Source organism: Canis lupus, chromosome 22, assembly GCF_048164855.1.
Source record: "Canis lupus baileyi chromosome 22, mCanLup2.hap1, whole genome shotgun sequence".
NCBI classification, from domain to species: Eukaryota; Metazoa; Chordata; class Mammalia; order Carnivora; family Canidae; genus Canis; species Canis lupus.
The window spans coordinates 7,747,923-7,757,121 of record NC_132859.1 but is presented as its reverse complement, the minus strand read 5'-3'; positions in this window follow the sequence as shown (position 1 = coordinate 7,757,121).

The window sequence follows — 9,199 nt, the reverse complement described above, 5'->3', positions numbered from 1 at the left end:
TTCTGAGAAACCCAGTGAAAAACATTCCTCTCCGGCACCTCTTTTGTTTGCACCTCATGATAAATGTTCCTTTGGCAGCTTTATAAACAGACTGCTAAAATGTCACCTTTTTAGAAGTGTGAGTGGCTTGTTGGGAAGGGATGCTGGGAGTCAGGCAGCCCAGGTGCCATGGCCTCCTTGGCCTGAGCGGGTGCTTTGACAATGAGCAGGTTGTCTGTCTGTGGAGTTGGTTTCCTGGTTTGGAAAATTTCAAGATGCCATCCTCATGCAGACAAAAAAAAAAAAAAAAAAAAAATGACATCACTGATGCTCTGAAAATCAAACATGGGGCTTCTGCGTGCATTTCAGTCTTCATGAATGTTTCTTGGTCCTATCTGTGAATAGCATGGAAAATGGCATGGAGCAGGATGCAAAGATAGTCTTAGAACAAGAGAAGCCAGTTGGTCTAGAGTGGGAGCAACCCCCACCCTCCTACCCTCAACCCCCTCTTTTAGGAGCAACAAGCTCTAGCTTGTGGAATGAAGCAGTCAGATAAAATTGGGCATTTACCAACCAAAACAACCAGCCTGCAGAGTGAGAAGGAATTAGGTCATCTTGATAATGCATTTGGGATCCCGAGAAGCTAATGTATTGTGAGACGAAGGAACACATTATTTGAATTCATGCTTGTTCAACTAATGCAGAAATTAGTTGTAATTGGGTTTAGTCCCGTTCACCCCAGAGAGCAGATGGAGTCCATTCTGGCTGGCTCATCCATCACACATGGAGGAGATTCCATCTGAATTCCAGAGATTCCCAAGAGGCTCATAAAATTATATCTTAGACGCTATACAGGACACATTGGAAATCAGGAAAATAAAAGTCCTAATTGGTAAAGTGAGGAAAAAATGCTAGTGCTTCAGGAAAGGAAAATGCTCAGAATTTCAGAGCTAGTGGGGCTGGTCCTTTAGGAAGCAAGCTGTTTCCATTCAATGGCCTCCAAGGCCCACGTCCATCAGGCCCAGAGTTTTCTCAGGTGAATGGTGTAGATTCTTCTTTTTTTTTTTTAAAAAAAAAAGACTTATTTATTTACTTATTCGAGAAATAGAAGTGAAAGCATGAGCAGGGGGAGGGGGAGAGAGACAGAGGGAGCGAGAGAATCCTAAGCAGACTCTGTGCTGAGTGTGGAGCCTGACATAGGGCCTGATCTCACAACCCTGAGATCATGACCTGAGCCAAAATCAAGAGTTGTTCCTGTAACCAACTGAAGCACCCAGGTGCCCCTGAATGTATGATTCTTGTTAGCAAAAAACCTGTTTTATATTTGAATGGTACAAATAAAACCATTTTTGACCTCAAGTTTCCAGATTCTTATCACAACTCTTTGCCTCCCTTTGACAGTAAAAGATTTAAGAACTGTGTCATCCAATACAGTAGCCACTGGCTACATCAAGCACTTGAAATGTACTAGTCCCAACTGACATGTGCTGGAAGAGCACAATACACACAGTTTCAAAGACTTAGCCCATTACCAAAAATGTCAAATATCTCAATGATTTTTTAAAATTTTAAAATATTTTATTTATTCATGGAGACACAGAGAGAGACAGAGACACAGGCAGAAGGAGAAGCAGGCTCCCTGAGGGGAGCCCAATGCAGAACTCGATCCCAGGACCCCGGGATCACGACCTGAGCCAAAGACAGATGCTCAACCACTGAGCCAGGTGTCCCTCAATGATTTTTTATATTGATTACCTATTGAAATGATAATGTTTGGGATATAGTGATTTAAATAAAGTATATTAGAAGTAATTAATTCTGTTTCTTTTATCCTTTCTAATGAGTCTACTTGAAAATTTCAAGTTGCATAGGTATATTTATAACAGATGGCGCTGTTAGTGGTTTCATTTCAAGTGTGAACAGAATCTCAAGCTTCCTTTCCCACACACCTTCAAAAATCTTTTGGTCTAATTCTGAAGAATTAGAGATTTTTTTTATGAGATATCAAACTTTTTTTTCTGTTGCCACAATTAGGGATAACTTTCAAAATCCAATATTTTATTTTATTTTGTTTTGTTTGTTGTTGTTGTTTTTCAATATATATATATATTTTTAAATGGACAATGACCGCTCAAGTAGCTTTGTACTGGGAAAGCCAGGCGAGAAACATGGGTCAAAGGGATAGTGTCAGATGTTTTCCATTGAAACATTACATTTTCTTCCCAACCTCTTTCCATTTGTTCCACCTCCCATCACCCCAGCCTTGCACAAAATGGAAGTTTGTCTGACCCCCCACCAAACAGGCTTGCCACAAATAAATCATTGCCTAGGAATCAGGTTATCTAATTTTACATACCAGTGGGCTGGATTACTATTAAACATAAAAATACTGGGGGCAAAAAGAACCCTGATATTAGCAAAGACTAGAAACCTAGAGGCAGTGGGAAGGACTTGGAATCCATCATGTCAGTCCAGCCACTCACAGTCATCTGTCTCTTAGGAGATAATGTCAGATCCTAAGAGAGGTTACATTCCAAAATTTCTGCTATGTGAATTCATTTTTTAATTTTTTATCTTATTTTAAAATATTTTTATTTATTTATCTGAGAGAGAGAGAGCGCGCGCACAAGCAAGGGTGGTGTGGAGGGGCAAAGGGAGGGGAAGAAGCAGGCTCAAGCAGGGAGCCCAACATGGGGCTCGATCCCAGACCCTGGGATCATGACCTGAGCCACCAGGCACCCCCAAATTTTATTTTTAAAGACTTATTTTTTTATTTGAGAGAGAGAGAGAGAAATAGAATGAGCAAGGGGAGGGTCAGAGGGAGAGGGAGAAAACCCTCAAGCAGAATCCTCCGTGCTGAGCATGAAGCCCGACATGGGGCTCGATCCCAGGACCCTGAGATCATGACCTATACCAAAGCCAAGTCAGACACTTAACTGACTGAACCACCCAGTTGCCTCTAAATTCATTTTATTTATTTTATTTAAATTCAATTTGCCAACATATAACACCCAGTGCTCATCACATCACGTGCCCTCCTTAATGCTTTGATTCTCTTTATATATTAGGTATCATTGATTATTAGGTTTGCATGGGCTTCAAATCTGTTGATATTCCTCAGCATTAACATCATTCCTTGCACTGAGCTACACTAAAGTACAAATAACTGATATTGGATCTTTTCTTCCTTTCTTGATATCTTCTGTTTTCATAAATGGAATTCTGTCTCTGTTAGGCCCCTGTCCTTTTTTCCCTGTCTACTAAATATAGGTATATTCCAATTATAGCATATATATATTTTTTTTCTTTTATAGATCTGTCTGAAGCTATTGCCTCTTTTCTTTTCATTTATTCACTGGCTTGATCTTTCCATACCTTGAATGACTCTATAAAACACTTAGGAGTATAATCTTCCACTTTGTCAAAAGTGTTACTTAGTCCATCCAATCCATTTTTCTTCCAGGGTTTTTTTTTTTTTTTAAGATTTTATGTATTTATTTGAGAGCACAACAGAGACAGAGCACAAGCAGAGAAGAGAGGCAGATGGAGGGGGGCAAGCAGACTCCCCCACTGAGCAGGGAGCCTGATGACGTGGGGCTAGATTCCAGGATCCTGTGATCATGACCTGAGCCATAGGCAGATGCTTAACTGAGCCATCCAGGCACCTCCCAGAGATATTTCTGGATGCCCTGTCTCCTGGACCCTATGTCTTCTTTTCTTGGTTTAGTCTAATTTAATAAAGCATTTCCTCCAGTAACTTCTAAGAAACATCAGAAGTAAATCTTTTGAAACTTAACATGTCTGAAATGTCTTTATTCTCATATTAGAATGCTTCTAGGTTGAAAATAACTTTCCATCAAATTTTTGAACTTGTTGTCTTTTAGTTTTAAGTGTTGTGGTTGAGAAGTCTGATGCCATTCCAATTTCCAATTCTTATGTATGATATGATTTCTAAGAGTCTGAGCTCCTTTACTTAACATCGGAGAGCTTAAATTTTGTGATATGCCTTGATATATATCTTTATTCTTTCATTTCTTAGATCCTTTCAATATGAAAGCTCATGTCCTTAAGTTCTGAAAAAAGTTTATATTAAGTTTTAATATATAATACTTTAATAATTTAATATGTAATATTAAATTTAATAATATAATTTTCCTTTAATATATAATTTCCATTTCCATTATTTTTTTTAATCTTCTCTTTCTGGATCCAAGGTTTAATTTTGTTTTTTGATCATCTCTTTTTCTGTAAGTTTTGGTGTTCTAGGGAATTTTTCTCTCTCCCTTTCACAGTGGAGGCTGTTCTTAAAAGGCTAATCATCCTTTGACATCATAATTCAGTTTAAGCTACCCAGTGTGTCTGGATGGAATTTGTTGGTATGGGCTTTACTCTAGGGCAATTGCATGACAACCTGGGTTTTTCATAGGGACTCTCAAATGTCAGTTTTGGGATACTTTTGTTCTGGGTAGTTCAGTTCCTCCAGAGAAGATCCTCTGATCTCCTGTTTGGGGGTATTAGTAAGCACATTTGTCTGTTTAAATTTGGACATGTTACATATGAGGTGCCCATGAGACATGCAGGTGTGGAGGTTGGGAAGGCAGAGATCGATTGGCTGTATGGGTTTGGGGCTCAGAAGAGAGGATTAGGCTGAGACATCTAATGGGGGTGGTGTGGATACATAGATAGTAAATGACAGGGCTGAAGTTACCTAGGGAGGGACTGTAATGTAAGGGAGAAGTCCTGGGAACAATTCCGAAGAGTGACAAAACATCAGGGTGAGAGACAAGGACACCATGTGCCTGGGAGATTGGGAAGGAGAGGTCAGAAAGGTGGAAAGAAAAGATTATGAGAGAATGAGAGTATGGCCTCATGGGAACCAGAGATATCCTGACCCATCTGTTTTTCTCTGAAATGTGGTTAGATCCCCCATCATAGGATCTTCTCCAGGTTGCACTTTCCATCAAGTACTGTAATGAGTATTTGTGTAATGGATTCATTTGTTCACTGAATAAATATTTAATAAGTACCTGCTATGTACCAGAACTTTTCCAGAACACAGCAGGTACAGGACAGACAGGGTCTTTGTTTTCATGCAGTTTATCTTCTGGTGGGGTTAACAGGTAAGGAGACTAAGGAAGGAGATAGAGGAAGAGATCGGTCAAGTGCGCCAAATGTTTGAGAAGTCAATGACGGTGAAGACTGATGAGCCCCCATTGGATTATACCACAAAGAGTTCACTGGAGATACTAGTGTGGTCGGAACAGAAACCAGGTCAGAAAGGTCTAAGGAACAAATGATGCCCTGATCAAGAGTAGACAACTCTTGTGGGAAGAATGGACAAAAAGGGTGGGAATAGGACAGTGCCTGTATATATCTTCATATAGGAAAAGATTCAGGTTAAGAATGATTGGAACATGTTTAACAGATGATAGAAAGGATCCAGTTGCTAGGGGAAGATGGAAAAAACAGAGAATAAGGGCAGATACTGAGTAGCATGAGGTCTCTTAGGAGAGGGGTGGAGAGGGGGATGGGAATGCATCTGGGGAGATTTGTCATGGATAGCAGGAGGGACATCCTCCATCATAATAGGGTGATGAAGGGATTTCATAGGTGATTTTAATAGGTGAAGGCAGGGATTTGAGAAGGGTCAATTTAAAGAGCAGTGACAGGAAGGGGGCTTTGAGATTTGAAACATGTGCCTTTTTTACTTCCTACCATTGACTAAAGGGCTTTCATTGTCTAAGGAGGAGTGATGGAGGAGCAGAGGGAGGGGTGAGGAGGTGAGAGCACAGATGAGGTCAAAAAGGGTTGAGGGATCCCTGGGTGGCGCAGCGGTTTAGCGCCTGCCTTTGGCCCAGGGTGCGATCCTGGAGACCCGGGATCGAATCCCACATCGGGCTCCTGGTGCATGGAGCCTGCTTCTCCCTCTGCCTATGTCTCTGCCTCTCTCTTTCTCTCTGTGACTATCATAAATAAATTAAAAAAAAAAAAGGGTTGAAACCAGAGTGTTCAAGCAAAGACTCTGGAAGTGTGGAGACTGAGGGCCAAATATGGGACGCTAGAAATGAGTGAATTTAAAAGATTTGTGGGCAGGAATAGGTAAAGCTGAGTATAGGGGAAGATCACCAGAAATGAAGACGTTAGGAAGCACGTGGCAGAGGAACTGATGGTCATCCCAGGCGATGTTTATGTTGCCAGGAGGAGGGAACAGATGGAGTGGAGAGGAAGACTGGGCCAAGGTTCTCAGTGTGAAGCCTTCAGGTGATGGCCTGGCTCATGGGCTTTGTCCAGGCACTAAACGTCAGGGAGAGGTAGATCCCTAAACAAAAATCCCAGCCAACAGTCCTAAGAAGGCATATCATGTGCTGGGCAGCAAACCTCAAATGTTGGCCAGGAGTCCCGGATGGTAGTCTCCAGCAGATGCTCCGTATGGAATCAGCCTGCCACATGGGACCAGCTCTGGAGTTGGGGCTGGGGACTTCTGTTGTTCCCTTCTACCTTAAAGCCTCACAGTTTATACTTCCATGGTACTGCACAGTTCAATTTAAAGCCAGAGGCCTAATTGTTGTGTCAATAGTGGCTTCTGTCTTTAGACAAAAGCCGTATGTCTCAAGCAGTGTTTGGGGCTGCTCAGGTTTGTATTCCCTTAAGCTCCAGGTGGGGAGACATAGCATTTTATTTAGAGCAGTGCTTGTCAATAGTGCTGTAGCATATACCAGAATCATCTGGAGGGCTTGTGGGGGAGGGGGGGCAAAAAGATTGTTAGGTCCTAGTCCCAAAATTTCTGATTCAGAAGGGCTGGGGTGGAGTTGGAGAATTTGCATTGCTAACAGGCTGACAGGTGCTGGGGATGCTGCTGGCCCATGGACCACATGAGAACTACGGATTCAGAGCACTGTTCTAAATTCTGGTAGCACACTGGAATCACCTGGAGAATTTTAGAACTCACATGGGCTGGGGGAAAACGTGGACATCAGGAATTGTCAAAGCTCCCCTGGTGAATTTTACAATGAGGGTTGAGAGCCTCTGATTTAGAGAATAGGCCCCACTTGAGAAAAGCATGTGGAACAATCGATTTCTTCCACTCTTCAAACAGCTGTGGTTATTTACCTCATCTCTTTGGACATTCAGTTTCCAAGAGATGGTTCATTATATACCTTGTGCCCATGATAGCTGTGCAATATTCCCTTATTTGACTTTTTGTTGCTGTTGTTTGTTTGTTTGTTTTTCTTCCAGATCATTATAGAAGGTGCTTTTCTGATCCAGAAGGAATTGTGGTATTTGTTTATCTGAAAAGACCCATTTGGATGAATTTGCAGTTGAAGGGGACATTTAGAAATGTGGTATATTTCATTAATGGAAGTGACCTGGCTCATTAAGCCCCACCAGTAAGTTTCCACTTGAAAAGCTTTATAACTTCCTGGTCAGGTTGGGGCAGGATGTGTACTTGAAAAACACATTTGACCCCATAATGTTTATAATGTGGAACCCACCAAACTTGCTTCTAGGTTGTCTGCATTAGGGAACTAATAGAAACGTGGACAGAAGTGCTATGCAGTGCTTTTGGCACTCAGGAAGTCCTCATTTACTCCTTATTTCTCGGTTGATCTATACTTTGCTAATTAGCAAAGATCTACTGTTGACCAGTTGATAGCTCTTTCTCTAGATCCATGAATCTGGAAGTTTGTGATGGTAGCCAAATCATAATGAGGTCCTTCTGGTATTCCTATGAACAAATTAACAAATTTCAAGGGCAATTCCCAGATTCCTCAGCAGTTAAAAAAAAATCCAGTGTAACATAATAAAATCTGTCTGTGGTGCTGTTTAAGAGTACGGATTTTGGAGTTTGAATACTAGGATTCAATTTCCTAAAAGCTGAAGCACTTTACATAACTTACAAATTACGTAACTTCCCTAAGTTTTCATTTCCTTATCTGTAAAATGGGAATATTAAGTCACCTGGCTTAACTACTTCACAAGTTGTATCAAAAGACACAATATGCGTGAATGCTTTCTATACACTGTTAAATAAAATACAAATGTTAATGATTTCTATCACAGGGCTTACAAGAATATAACATTTTGGAAACTGAATTTTTAGGGATAATTGATGTATCTGTGCAAATATTTTTATTTCAATTAGAGTGGGATATGTTCAGCAGTCCTGGGACCAGTCCAAATAACTTACCTACTTGGTCCAGAAAATACTTGTTCCCAGACAATAAGACTGTGAACCAGTTAAGGTGACTTACCAAGACTAACAGCTTGCTCAATAAGATTCTCTTTCAAGACTCTCTCCTCCCAAAGAGACTGTGTTGTAAACTCAGCTTCCTGTCTTCCAAGTCTTGTCTTAAAGTCATCCATCCTAGGCCTTAAAATCCCAAAAATATCCCCCCTCGACTTTCCCCTTTTGAGATCCAACCTGGACTGTGGTTCTTTCTCAATACAATATAGCTAAGAAGCTTAGCGTTTCTCACTTAATAGGTTTTTCTGGGGGTCTTTTAGGAAGTCAAAACAATCCTGTTGAAAATTTTTCCAAAAGATAGCATTCCAACTTTCATCATCCAAGTAGGGATGACTTAGTATGAAGAACATAAAGTAATCTTCTCTATTTTCAGATATTATTCAGTGCTTTGGGTGCTTTTTCAGAGTATTGATTTTTCATCCAAATGCATAGTCCACTAAATAATCTAAACCTCTGGTTAGTTGAGCTTTGATTAAGTGACAATAGAGTGGGATAGTCTTCAAAACTGGCTACCTTAGATCTCTGGGGGTGGAGCCCAAGAATAGGGTAAGTTCCATAGGGGTTTTGGTTTAATGGATCATTAATTAGGGAGTAGTGAGTTTCTCAAACTATGTGCAACACAATCTCCTGAGGAGCTTAGTAAAAATGCAGTTTCCTGAGCCCTATCCCCAGAGATTCTAATTCATAGGACTCTGGGTGGGATCCCAGACTCCATATGGTGAACAAGCATCTGTAGTCTCTACCAACCAATTCTGGGAAGTGTTGATTGATGTGGAAAAAGTAAGATCCTCATGACTGTAGGAAACTGGTTATGATTAAAATCTTTCAATAATATGTAATAATGAGGTACCATTTCCTAAAATGATAGTTTTTAAAATTCTGAGCTTTAGTTCCCTCATTTGCAAAATGGAACTGCTAAAATGTATTAACCATAAGAGATGTCCTATTTTTGTCTGTGTCAGTACCCCAACAGAA